A 14,845-nucleotide genomic window follows, 5' to 3' on the forward strand; every position below is an offset into this window, starting at 1 on the left:
AGATGTGTGTATATATAGATATATGTGATGTTTTTTGAAGCAGAGATGAATAATAGTTTATGAGCCCTGCTCAAAATGTCGGGTTCATGAACAAAATAAATTATTACTGTAGTTTTAAGGCATTAGGTATTGAAATAGTTTGTTAAGTACCAATAGATAAACAAAACGTGTTGCACCCATGTGGATTAACGTCACTAGAAAAAAACCACACAGCCATGGAAACTAGTTTTGATTTAAATTCCAGTCTACTGGAATACATGCACTTCTCTACTTGACATGTTCACTTTGATGCCGAATATGCAGTTAAAACGTAGCATGGCTTGTCCTCGTTAGTATAGTGGTGAGTATCCCCGCCTGTCACGCGGGAGACCCGGGTTCGATTCCCCGACGGGGAGGCTAACAGAATCAACCTTTGCCGGGCGCGGTGGCTCAAGCCTGTAATCCCAGCACTTTGGGAGGCCGAGACGGGCGGATCACGAGGTCAGGAGATCGAGACCATCCTGGCTAACACAGTGAAACCCCATTTCTACTAAAAAAAAAAAACACAAAAAACTAGCTAGGCGAGGTGGTGGGCGCCTGTAGTCCCAGCTACTCGGGAGGTTGAGGCAGGAGAATGGTGTAAACCCGGGAGGCGGAGCTTGCAGTGAGCTGAGCTCCGGCCACTGCACTCCAGCCTGGGCGACAGAGCGAGACTCCGTCTCAAGAAGAAAAAAAAAACTTAGCATGCCCAGGTTCAAATTCTTAATGCTATCCCTCTGAAAAACTGCTCCTTGAGATTTTCCCTTCTCAGTTGATTATAAATCCTCTTCCCAGTTGCTCAGGCCTAACAAGATTGTGGTCATCTTTGACTTCATTTTTACATTCAACAATAAATTCAGCAGCAAATCCTGTTGGCTCGTGCATAATAATATATCCAGAATTTCATCATGCCTCTCTATGGTCACAGCTACCATCATCTTCATCTCCACATTGATCTCTGTGTTTCCTAAAGTCCTGGGGTGGTTGGTGAGGGGTGGTGGGGCAGGAAGGTTGTGCTCAACACAACAGGCCATGTTATCCTTATACAACTGTGAAGTCGGATCACATCATCAGATCACTCCTCTTTCCAGCACCCTCCAGTGGCTTCCTAATTCACTCAGTAAAAGCCAAAGTCCTTAAATGTCCAAATAGCCTGTGTGATCCAGGTCTTTTATGTCTGACTCATCTCCCACCCAAGCTTCCCTCCACTCACTCACCTCTAGCTATATTGGCTCCTTGCTTTTCCTTGAATTTACCTGCCTAGTTCTAGCTCTTGGGCTCCTGGGTGCTATTTTCTATTCTTCTTGGAATCTTTCACTTGCTGTTGGCTTCCTTGCCTCCATCAGGTCTTTCTTCAAATGTAAAATTCTGAACATCTTATTTAAAATTGGAAAACTCTCAGCCCATCTCTCTCTATCAGCTTTATCCTATCTGCTATTAAACATTTCATTTTATTCTTCACTCTTCCAAACCCTTAGAACACTGGCATCATGACTTGTGTAGCCTGTTTTATTTACTGCAACATCTTATCCTGCGGAGCAGTGGAGATGTTACAGGTATTTGTCTGATGAACAACTGTACATGTGTCAGTCTTGCCTTCTTCCTGATTAAAACCCAGGCTCCTCAAAGATTGATCTGACGCCACATGCTTCACCAGTACCCTCATGATATCTAGCACATATTTGAGAACAGGAAAGTTTTATACATTCAATGCTTGCATTGAAAGGATTCTCAGGAATTTAGTAGCATACATAAGACTCTATTGATAGTCTTAAAAATATTTTTTCCTATATCAGTGCTCATTTACAAGAAAAATTATGTTATAGAATTGTAATATAATTATATTATAGAAATAGTTTCTTATAGAAAGTTGGTCTAAAGTCACACAAGAAACATTAGTTAATAATATTTACTAACATTTAAACCATACATCAAAAATACAGATTTGTTATTACGTATTATTATATTTCATTTTGCTTTGTTTTGCTGCAATGTTCTTTAGAACCACCTTTGGATGGTTAATTTTATGTATCAGCATGACTGGGCAGGGGAGACACAGATAACTGGTAAAACATTATTTCTGGATGTGTCTGTGAGCGTGTTTCCAGATGAGATGAACATTCGAATTGGTCGACTGAGTAAAGATTGCCCCCATCAATGTGGTTGAGTATCACGCCATGTGTTAACAGCTTAAATAAAGCAAAGAGTCTGAGGAAGGGTAATTTGCTCTCTCTTACTGAGCTGAGACATCCATCTTCTCCTGCTCTCTTATGTTATAGCTCCCAGTCTTCAGACCTTCAGACTCTGGGATTTATACCAATCAGAAACCCATCACAGTTCCCAGGCCTTCAAATTTGAGAGCCACACCATCAACTCCCCTGGTCCTCTGGCCTTTAAACTTACACTGAACTACACCACTGGCTTTCCCAGTTCTCTAGTTTGCAGACAGCAGACTTTGGTATCTCTCAGTTTCCATAATCATGTGAAACAATTGTTATAATACATCTTCTCTATATATCTCTCTATGTAGTCATTGGTTCTGTTTCTCAGGTGAACCCCAACTAATATGTATCTGATTTATCTTAAATTATTTAAGGCTCAAGAAAATGCAAGAATAAAGTACTATTACTCTCCCAAGTTTACAGATGGGCAACTGAAGCACAGAGACCTTATGCATCTTTTTCAAAATCACAGAAAATAACAAATGTCTAAGCTGGATTACAAGCTTAGGATAGCACCAAAATCAGTGATCTTCAATGCCAGACTATGTTGCTTCTCTAATATTAAACACATGTACAACACGTATCACACACATAGGCACACACATGTATACCATTCTAGGAGTAAGTAAAGAGATATTTATGTATTTTTTCTGACTGAGTTATTGGCATATTAGGAATGTCAGAAATGGTACAACACAGTACAGATATGTCCTGTGCATTGCAGAACTTTCTATCCATGGTTCCCATTCAGTATGTGATGCAGCATCCCCTTCAGTCATCATAAGATCCAGAAGTCCCTCACACTTACAAATGTCTCTGGGATGGAGAATGCAGTGCAGCACCAAGGGTAAAATTAGCCCCATTCCTTCATTTCTTATCAATAATCTTCCCAAGTAAAACTTACAGGTCGGCTGGGTATGGTGGCTGATGCCTGTAATCCTAACACTTTGGGAAGCGGAGTTGTGCAGATTACCTGAGGTCAGGAGTTCAAGACCAGCCTGGCCAACATGGTGAAACCCCGTCTCTATTAAAAATACAAACAATTAGCTGGGTGCTGTGGCACGCACCTGTAATCCCAGCTACTCGGGAGGCTGAGGTAGGAGAATCTCTTGAACCTGGGAGGTGGAGGTTGTGGTAAGCTGAGATCCTACCACTGCACTCCAGCCTGGGCTACAGAGCAAGACTTATTCTCAAAACAAACAAACAAACAAAACCTTATAGGTTAATGTGAGTCTATCTTAATTAAAAATTATATACATAAAAAACAAAGATTGTCCAGCTTCCCACATGAACGTCACTCAATGCTAAACAATCTTATTGGTTAAGAATCTCCTATATTTCTTTATTGAGTTATCCCATTGCAGCTAATTGTATTTCTTTCTCCTCTATTTGTATTGAGATATTAAAACATAAGATGACTATTGTCCTGGCATGAATTTCATACTCATAGCACATTATCTAATCTTCATGTCTACTATAAACCCATATTTCATATGAAAACTTTCTATAATTTATCATACTTCTCTCAAAAAAAATAGTTGATCAAAATAAGGAATAGAATTGTATTTGCAACCAAGCATCCATTCAATTAGGTGAGTGGAGTCTGGAAAGAAATACAATTTATTTCACAAACACCTCAAACAGTGCTTAAAACAGATTGGGCTGACAACTCTCACAACCTTAGTGTCTCCTCCAAGATTTACAATGGCATACCTCCCCATTTTAGCAAATTAAACCTTATGTCAAGGCTTAAAATTAAATCCAAACCCCTTCTTCTTTCTCTGCAGAAGGAACAAATTGGCCCCACATGCCAGTAGTCGAGGAGTGCTGATAGAAAACAGAGTGAAGTGAGAGCTCCCCAACCTGGAAGGCGTCACGTGGCCTAATCACCCGGGATAAACAGTCAATTCTACTTTAAGTTTTACATAAAAAGACTGGTAAAATACAGAGGATTTAAATATAAGAAGTTTTTTATACCACACAAAACTGACTGGATGCCAAAATTTTACATTTCTGTGCTGTGCAAGCACTTTATGGGGAATGTGCTTTTTATTCCACTTTTACATGTTTGTTATGAGTCTGTTTTGCAAAGATTGCTCTGAGCCTAGGTAATAAAAATAAAAAATGCACACAAATGGTCATGATTAACGCATAGAGCAATCTATGCTTTTATACATATGAAATGCATATCTGTTTCTTGATATTTCAAAATAGCAAAATATGTGTAAGTTGCTCTAGTTTTCACAAATTCATTGTAACAGCAGATCTTGCTGTGGAATTATTCTAAAAGTCCTAGAACACAAAGTTCTTAGTTTTTTAGACTTATTTTGCCAGGAAAATATTCCAAGTCTGTTTCTTATATGTTACTTGGCATTAGTCTATATTGAGAATTGACAGGAATTACTTCTCCCTAAGAATCTGAGAATGTGGCATGCATATAAAAAACTCTAAATGCATTATTAGGTTATCGTCTTAAAATGAAATGTAGTATATTGATCACTACACATATCACACTAGTTTACCAAATTAGTATGATGCTTTCCAATGACAGTGGAACAAAATCTGGTTTTAAACACTGTAACCAGTGAGAAATGTGGTGGATGTCCTGATAAGCCATCACTTTTTAAGAGAGTTTTATTTTCAGGATGCATTTCTAGATGTGAATGTGTGTTTCCTTACTGTTAAGATAGTATGGAGAGATATGAAAGCTCTTCAAGGAAAACCTGAGGTGTAGAAAATTAAAGTTTAAAACAGCCATATGCATATATTGTTTTTGAGGTTGGGCACTGCACAGTTCTAAAAGACTGTCATTAATAGTGTGATCATAACAGACTTTTATTTTTATTAAGTGTCTTATGGAAAATCTGCTCTTTTTCTTGTGCACATAGGTACCACCTAGGCTAGAGAGGACAGGTACTTTGCAAGCAAGAGAGAAAACTATCTTTATAATCATTGAATGGCTGGGCCATAGATGAAATTAGAGCAGGAAAATACTTCCTGTTTTTTGTTTGCATTCATATGGGATGTTTTAAATAATCTGAGAAGATATTTTACATTAATTCTCTCAGTGACATTTTGGGATTTTGAGGTAAACTTTCAGAAACTAGTATCTAAAGGTGAGAGTTTAGGAAAGAAGAAATAAAAAAAGATACAGGCTTTCAGTGTATTATTACAATAAATTCTTATCCCGTCTCTTACTTCTTTCAGATTCTTCTGGCTTTCATTTGTAATTAAATCCCTGGTTTAGTTTATGTTAGCTCCATAGCAGGCAGCATATTAGAAAGTTTATGGTAGTTGCCAATTTATTTTGCAGCGATTTGGTTTAGAGTTACATATGGATTAGTATGAAATGATTGATCTCTTTGTCTTATAATATATATGGTCTAAATTCAACTTCAGTTTCACAGACTCTTAGACGAAAAACAATACCAGGTTTATTTTACTACGGAAATTTCTTGTTTAATAGGTAAACCAGTAAGATGTTTGAAGAAAGTGAAAAGAAACTTGATTCATCCCACAATATGCAATTTTTTGTAGATGCATGCACATATGCCTGTTTAGAACAAATAAGTCAATTCAACGATGATCTATTTGTTGTGGTTCAGTTCCATATAAGTCATCCTGTGATGTTACATCAGTTTCTGAATTGTCCCTGAACAAGTGACCCTGCAATTTCTTCCAGTCATTGCAGAGAATCCTGTGATTAAAACTGTCAGGAGTTCTGTGAATGATTATTTTCCATGGCTCCACAGCCTTGCACCCACTAAAAGCCAATTTTTAAAAAAATATTGGATCGGTTATTTTACGTATGAACCACAACTGCCTTAGACGATCTATTTCAGTTTTGCCTATAGGTTGAAATGTGAGTAAAATAAACCTTTTGCCCCAGCTTCTTCTTTATATTTAGGCCAGATACATTCCTGTAAGATCCTCCTCCCTTAGGAAAAAGGTAAACAGAAGAATCACATAGTACAGAATGAACTTTTTTCCAATTAATTGGTGGTAAAATGGAAGAAGATGCATCTCCTAGCACTACTTAGGACAGGACATCAAGAGAAAACCAGAAAATGTGAAGTTATGAATGAGTCACACTGTCTGCAGTTTCAGCTAGTTTTCCTCTGGCTGTTTCTCCAAAACATAAAATTTCTATGTCCCACCAATACAGTGCATTGGCAGAGACATTATTGTTTCAATAAATCTTAATTTTGGAACAGATTCTCATTTGACATCTGAATCATTTCAGTTCATTTTAGTTCCATCACTTTTTGCTTCCTGCAAACCAGACACGGGTCCTTTAAATTTTTACTATTGCCAAAAGTCTGTTACTTCAAACTAGACATCGTCTGCCTGTTTTCAAAGAGCAGTGAGTGACTGCCTACTTGGGCTTCATGGCTCTGGGAAGAATTCCTCTGAGAATGGAAAATTCATTTGGGTTTGCATCCATTGTTTGGATTTCATAAAAGGAAGTGAATTTTAGGATGATCGCACACAAACACACACAAACACAAAGTCTTATGCTGTAAGGCCTCAGGAACTAAAATATACATTGAATGTAAAAATTGGACCAAATTTCTGAAGTGAGGAATATATGTGAATGTAATTTGCATGGATTTTTTTCTAAGACTAGTTGGTTCTAGAAGAAACTGCAAACTTTATTGTTATCCATCACCTTGTGAAGTTGCATTTATATTTAACAAGTTTTTAAAAATTTTTCCAAGATTTATTTTCTTGTACCTAGAATACTAAGTAGAAATACAATTTATGAATTCCCAAAGAGTTAGTGATAGAATATATGTGAGATAAGAGTCTCTATGAGTTTATTTTAGATATAATTATAATTGTATCAAAAATATTTTTGTATTTACATGTCTGTTATAACTGCAAGTTTAATCCTCAACTTATGAAATGTCTTTATGATATGTAATATTCAATATTGCTTTATTAATAATAATAATACATTTTTTAATGTTCTACTTGAAATAAATGAATGTATTCTCCATTTTACAGATGAAAAGATATAAATCAATATAATATAATGACCAGAACAATAGATTTTTAAGTAGAATAGATTTTTAACTATAATTTTTAAGTAAAATAGATTTTTAAGAACAATCAAATTTCTCATGAGTCAAAAAACTTCACTTGTCAAATTTTTCTAGTTCTCAATCCCTCTCTCATTCTTTCTCTTTTCCTCCCCTCAGTCCGCACCCCCCATTCTCCTCTCTCTCTTTTTCTTTATTTCTATAACTGCATTTGAAATTAACTGCTATGGGAAAACATCTTGGGCAAATGCAAACAAGATAAATCCTATTTTCTAGTTCCTCCCCTTTTGTCATTAGTTTTATCCGTGCATTCCTCAGCCTGCCCACCATTTTATGCAATGTCGAATTAAAACAGTTGCCACTTGGAAAGACAATTTTATTGTTTTGAATGAGTTGTCAAAACATTTCTGTAAATAGAACAGATTCTATTTTAAATAAGTTCTGCCAGAATCCAAGTGACTGCTTTAAAAGCTACACTTCCAGGCAGACCAATACATTACTATTTAGTTAATCTCCATATCATGAACCTAATCTAATATCTGGAGAAGGCTGCTTTGTTTTCAATGCCACCACCAAACAATTGACTTTCTCAATTTGGCAAATTAAACCAAACAAGCAAACATTGACTGTCATGAAGTGAAAACAATATTCTTGAGGAAATGCAGTTTAAATAGCCAGTTGTAATGACTATGATAAACATAATAAAACTATTTTGGCAAATGAGGTGTTTGAATATCTTTGAAGATCTGCAAATATTTAAGCAAAATAAGTTATGATAAGATTCTGAAATCAAATTATTTTTTATAAGTGCTGTTTTGGTCAGGGTCCTTGCAGGGAATGGATGGGAACATTTGAGAAAAGTACAATAAATGAACTATTTTCAAAGATACAGGCAATGTATAATGCAACTATCAGAACACTAGAAACCTGGGGCTGGTAGGAAGGAGATGTCAACTGCATTAGGCCTGAATGGTGAAGGGGAGGGTGGCTACTAGAACCCAGAGCCACAGAGCACAGACTGCCGGGTGGAGAGGGTGCCTGCCAAGAGCTGCTGACCTCAGATTCCGGAACTCAGCCAGCTAAGGAGATGACCCCAGGGCTCAGGTGCCAAGGCAATGCATTGCCTGAACACACTCTCCTCCTCTAGTCTCCTGCCAATTCTCCTCACCAATTACCCCACCTTAAGCCAGAGGTCAGTGGACCTGATGAAGTATGATGAATGATTCTGCATGAATCATTGTCCTGGACCTTAGGGCAGAGGGAAGAAGAGTTTGGATAAGGAGAAGCAAAGAAGACACAAAAAGCTGATTAAATGCATAGATATTTATTTCTTGGATATATTAAGATCACTGATGGGATTGTTTCTTTTGGTGTCTGTATTTGGGGTTGATATAAATACTTATTTTTATGTAAAGCTTGCTACATACTCTCCTAAGAACTTTACATCTATTAACCCATGAAATCTATCCCAGTGATCTTGTTTTATTATCCTCATTTCGCAGACGAAGAAACTGAGGAACTCGGTGGTTAAGTTAGATCTCACAGCTAGGCCATCTAGCCAGAATTCTTACCTGTTACATAATAAATTCAGTCCCTGCCATGTTGTAGCAAAGTCCTTTTGATTATTTCAGAAATCTGAGTGGACCTGATAGCTCAAAATACTATCTGCATTTTAATTTACTATTAGAAATACTTATGTATATTAAAACAATATTATAATACATAAAAGGCAATATGTGTTTACTCAACCAAAAATTATTGATTATCTTTTATGTACCAGAGTTTCCACTAGCTAATTAAAAAACTGAACACATTCAGACTTCAAAGGTTTACTTATGGGGGAGATGGCAAATTTTATTTATGGGATATATAAAATCATTGCAGGAGACATATACTAAAAAATTGTTCATTGTTTATTAGAAATCCAAATTTACACAGATCGTCTTTATTTTTATCTGCTAAATCTGGCAACCCTGGGATAAACAGATGTTTGACCCTTGGAGAATGTGTGGAAAGACATTCCAAATGGAATGAATGAGAGAAAACCCTTGTGCATGAAAGTGTACGGATATATTGAAATGCTTATTTGGAGAAGAGACAAGCATAAGGTGATTTCATGGTGTGCAGAAGAAGGCAGATCAGAAAAATTGTACTGAAAACACAGATTGAGATTAAATGATTAAAGACCGTCTAGTCTGTCAAGAAGAAATCTGAATCATGGAGAGATTTTAAGTAGGGACAAGATGTGATCATACTTTCATTTTAAAACCATAACTTAGGTGGCAATATGAAGGATTAACCAAAGTAGAAAGGGGAGACATTTGAGAAAGCTCTCGGAATCCTCCAGAAAAGCCTATAGTAGAATGAAAAGAGATTAATTATTTATATTAAATATGACAAAAGCTTTCTTTTTTTCTCTTAACATTTTTGCCCACTCCCATCCAAACTTTGGACCACCTACTGCTTCATAAGGTTGTTGTTGTTGTTTTTAAATCTCCACAAGCCTTACAAAGTGTGGAAACTGGACTGTGGACATTACAGTGATCCCTGACCCTTCTTGGACCTATGAAGAAAATGATAAATTGTCTTTTGATGAATGCACTTGGCCCTGGCATTTGGTGAGTGCTGTGTATTTGTGAGACTATCCAGGGGCTACCACAACGAAATAGATGTCTAAAACATCCATTGTAGACCAAACATCCATTTGTAGACCTTTCACCATGGACTATTGTTTCTTTTTCAATTGTTTCGTGTTTCTTTTGGTTTTCTCTGTTTTGACTTTTGATCTTTGCATAAAAAGAGTCAAACAGGAACAAGTATCCCCAAAGACTCCCAGGTGTGGTTCATTTGGAGGACTGGAAACAAATGTAAGAATCCCAGCGTAGCTCCCAACAGGAAAATGGAAAGGACAGGACTGCTCTCCTTCTCTATTTCCTTATTCAGGAGGTGGCAGGAGCCTACAGTAAGGATACTCCAAATGTGTTAGCATAGTTTCATCTCTGCAATATTTTATGTTAAATTTTTAAGATCACTTACTGTAAGTGCACTCTCTAAAGGTAGTTTCATCCTAGTTAAGTATACCAAAATTGAATTTCTATTATTTCCACCAAGTACCTTCTTAAGTATAAAATAAGCAGTTATTCTTAAGTATAAAATTGATCATAGGAAAAATATTTTTAGAAAAAAATTTCTCATATGAAATGAAGGCAATATTCTGTATTTTCCTTTTCAATGAAATAACCATTCATGCAAAACACATGTTCTTCTTATCTTACCTAAACAATTCCTGAAAAGTCACAATCTTATGCTAAATGCAAAGGTTACAAAAACACCTTAATAAATTTATGTCACATAATACTAACTCCTACAGTTGCTCTTTTTAAAATGTGCTTTTTGATCGAGACCATCCTGGCGAACACGGTGAAACCCCGTCGCTACTAAAAAATACAAAAAACTAGCCGGGCGAGGTGGCGGGCGCCTGTAGTCCCAGCTACTCAGGAGGCTGAGGCAGGAGAATGGCGTGAACCTGGGAGGCGGAGCTTGCAGTGAGCCGAGATCCGGCCACTGAACTCCAGCCTGGGCGACAGAGCGAGACTCCGTCTCAACAACAACAATAACAAAAAAAAAAAAGCAGAAATTATTTAAAGTCTCGATTTCTTCACACCACAACACAACATGACTTGAACAAGAAAAACCAATGTATCAAAAGTACCTAATAATAGTAATAAAAACACCCATTGTATTCAATCTGTAGTGTAAGAGAGCGCTTTATGTATTGAGAGAGCGTAGAAATAGCGAGGGCCTATATCTTATTAATATAAAAGAATAGCTGAGCTTTACCCTCATACAATTGAAATCATTCTGGATTGACTGGAAGTAAAGTTTACCTTATTTAATACATGAATGTTTCTTATAAGGAAAAAATAAATAAAGAGCCCACTATTTAAAAGCCTTTCCATTCATTAAAACAAACCAAATAGGAACATATTTTGATATGATTCCATAAAGAATGAGACATTGCTCTAGCTTGTCATGCAGTCATTTCTGTATGTGATGTATACAGACACTAAGAATGGATTCTATACTAACTACCGGTGCTTACTTTCCTTCAATGGTAATTGTCTTAATGTCTGTTTTAATCAGTATTAACTACGAGCAATAACATGCTTTTAATTATGTTTTAAGCGAGTCCTTTATTGGGCTGTTTTGGGAAGCAAATTAGTCAAAAGGAGCTGTTAATCAAAAACGTGTTACTGGCACAAAATAAATGTTCATTTAAGGAGCCATTTGAAATAAACCTGGCTCATTGCCTCTGACAACCTGCAAGGACACCAGGGCCTCCGGAGGATAACTTCTTCAGTACTCGCCTGGATACGCCTTGCTGCTCAGAAGTTATAAGGAGAAACATTAAGCAGTTTAGGTCATTCATCAGCGAACTTTTACTACTGTACTCAAGAAAATGAGCCTCCTAGGAACTTCACAGCAGATCTATCCCTTCATTAGCCAAGCAATATTGAGAGAGATGTTCCTGTCACTTCCAATGGAGAAATCTATTGCACTGAATTTTAGTGGTATCCCTTTTGTCTATGAGCTGTCTTTGCAAATTCCAAGGTATTTAGGCTGAAAAACTAGCATAATTATCTCTGAACATTTTTCGTATATATCCATTTCCTTTTATTGAACGATCTCTGGCCAAAATGTACCGCTGTGCACAATTATTTATTTTCTGTTACTCTGTAGTCTTAGGATTGGGCTTTTTCACTATTATCCTTTATTAGCAAGCTGTAAATCGATATACAAATTTGGGAAAATATCTCAGAGAAATTGAATGGATGAATTAATTCTTCAATTTTAAAATTAAGCTACATAAAGGATATTCTACCATATTATGATTAAAACATTAATTTTAAAGTCTATGTATATTTATTTGTTGGCCAATCTACTTGTCCTTAAGGTTTTGGGTTACATTTTACTATTCTTTTCTATCCTCCATGTTTGAAGGTTAATTTTCTCCCTGTATCATAAAATATTTTTGAAAATCCAGTCTCCAAAGTGGATCTACTCCTTTTGGAAAGATTATTATGTATGTGGCCACTAAAATTGCTCCTTATACAGCCAGTTAATTCACTACAGTGTTTGGCATGCAACAAATAAGTGGTTAATGTTTGCTGAATATTTGTTCAACGTGTACACATATCAAGCACCGACTATGTATCCCAATGAGAAAGGCATGAGGACTACGTAGGGAAGAAGTCAGGGCAGCAATCCTCACTGACCTGTACAGTCTGGTATAGGGTTTCAGTAGTTTCCTACTTTCTCAACAACGACTGTAATCTAATACAGCATTAAGAAAGCTCCACAGGCTGTCTGAGGGTGTCACCATCTGTGGTATCTATTTGCCACTTTCTGACTTTCTGGAAAGTGTTGCCATATTTGTAGACCTTTCACCACGGACTTCTTGTTTCTTTTTAAATTGTTGTTTCGTGTATCTTTTAGTTTTCTCTGTTTTGACTTTTGATCTTTGCATAAAAAGAGTCGAATAGGAACAAGTATCCCCATAGATTTCAGGTGTGGTCCATTTGGAGGACTGGAAACAAATGTGAGAATCCCAATGTAGCTCCCAATAGGAAAATGGAAAGGACAGGACTGGTCTCTCTATTTCCTTATTCAGGAGGTGGCAGGAGCCTACAGTAAGGATACTCCAAAATGATGCCAGGACATAAGATGTAATCTGATCAGGAGACAGAGCTTGAGAGGCTAAAACCCCCAGTCAGATGCAGAGAGAAAAAAAAAATATATCAGCAAATTCACTCTGAAGGAAGAAAGAACAGTGAAGTCAAATCATCCTGGGTTTGGTTTGGCCAGCCCAGAAATACCTGGCACAGAAAGAGAGAATCATAACAGCATGTCCAGAGTACAGTACAGCTGTAAAGAATGCAGCTTTTCACATTGACTCTCAGACACCAGAAGCTGCAGTCCTGGTGAAAGCAGGATGTGGAAGGTGGGATTGGGAGGGTGACGGGGATGGGAGGTGCTCAAGAAACATGGATGCAGTTTTGTTTCCATAAAGATTAGAAATGAGAGAGAGTTTTGAGGCATCTTGCATGAGTTTATTATTACCATACACCCTGACTTTTCCCAGAAAAAAATAATGACTCACATTAATTGACCTCATGCTGTGTGCCATTTTGGTGAAAAGTGCTTTATAAACATTATCTCATTTAATTTTCTCTCTAGGTAGCTCTTACTTTTGTCCTCAATTACAAATGATGAGACTAGGAATTTAAAAGATTAAGTAATTTCTCAATCACACCTCAGAGATAGGACTTGAACCCAGGTCTCAAACCGAAACTTACAGCTTGGAGAACAACCAAGGAAAGACACAGATCTGCATGACTGTGACATGAACTAGAAATAAGCATTTATTTTATTACTCTAGTGAGCTGTTGCAGTTGCTTTCTCTAAAACACAGCTTTATCTTATCCTGAATAATATAGGAACTTCTGCAGCATCACATACACAATACTCTCCAAATCGTTGTGAGTTAGATGGGTGAATGGAAAAGAGATTAAATAAATATAAGCAGTTACCAGGAGTTAAATTTTTATTTATCTAACATACCAGTTAAATATAATTAACCCTGGCTGCTGGTGGGGAGTGTGGCTTGCAGACTGCTCCACACTGTATAATAAAGCTCTTTCCTGCTGTCCTGGCTATATATCAATTTCCGCTGTCTTAGAGCTATAAATTATTTTTCTTATAAAAATTCAGTGATGAAAATTTTATTATCCTATTTGTTTGTTTTTACTGGTGAGGAAACTGAGGCTTAGATATGTTAAGTAATTTATGAAAGATCACATAATTATTAAAAATAAAACATAATTTTAAATGCAGATGTTCTTATTCAAGGATTTTTGGATTTTGCTTTCTTTCTTCCTTTTTTTTTAACTATTAATGTCTTCTCCTATTGTAGCTCTCAATAGTCTGAACATCCTAAAAAATAAATGAGGCAAGGGTTCTCTTTTTCAAGCCTTGTCTCCATTTATTAACTAGCTAATGTTGCAATGTGAATTTGAGTGATTTAGAAATCATTTCTGTATATAATGGACAATTAATATGTCAAAGGATTATATACTCAATCTGTACCATAACAGTTATTTTAATGAAAATATATTTCAATTTAAGTTGTGTCAGTTTAAATCATGCTCTCTCTTGACTAATTCCTGTCATAAATGAAGTACTTCTATCACAAAATTTTTCTAACAGTAGAACTTTTTTAAAACACTCCTCCCTAAAGGGTGTAGGCAGACATGAAAGATGATCAGGAAACAGGTGCGAAATATGAAGAGATGGTCATAAGAATTGTACTGAATTTTCCTTTTTGTTTTCATTGGTTCCAATTCTACCCTGCCCCCTGCAAAGCACTGCTGTGGTTTCTCTCTCATAGCTGTCAAAAGTGGTGGAGGGGAAAGCATCCTCCTAATCCTTCTGCAGAAAACCATAGATGATCAAAGGTGGGATGAAAAGTTGAGTTCTTGTGCTGATACCATACAGCTGCTCAAT

General features: G+C 36.6%; 1 non-coding gene across 1 annotated transcript; it reads left to right on the plus strand.

Moving 5' to 3' along the window:
• Positions 1 to 323: 323 nt before the first annotated feature.
• On the plus strand, positions 324 to 395 carry TRNAD-GUC (transfer RNA aspartic acid (anticodon GUC)). Its single transcript has one exon. It is a non-coding gene; the product is annotated as a tRNA-Asp (tRNA).
• The last annotated feature ends 14,450 nt before the right edge of the window (positions 396 to 14,845 follow it).

The sequence above is a fragment of the Macaca mulatta genome, chromosome 12 (genome assembly GCF_049350105.2).
Source record: "Macaca mulatta isolate MMU2019108-1 chromosome 12, T2T-MMU8v2.0, whole genome shotgun sequence".
Taxonomy (NCBI): domain Eukaryota; kingdom Metazoa; phylum Chordata; class Mammalia; order Primates; family Cercopithecidae; genus Macaca; species Macaca mulatta.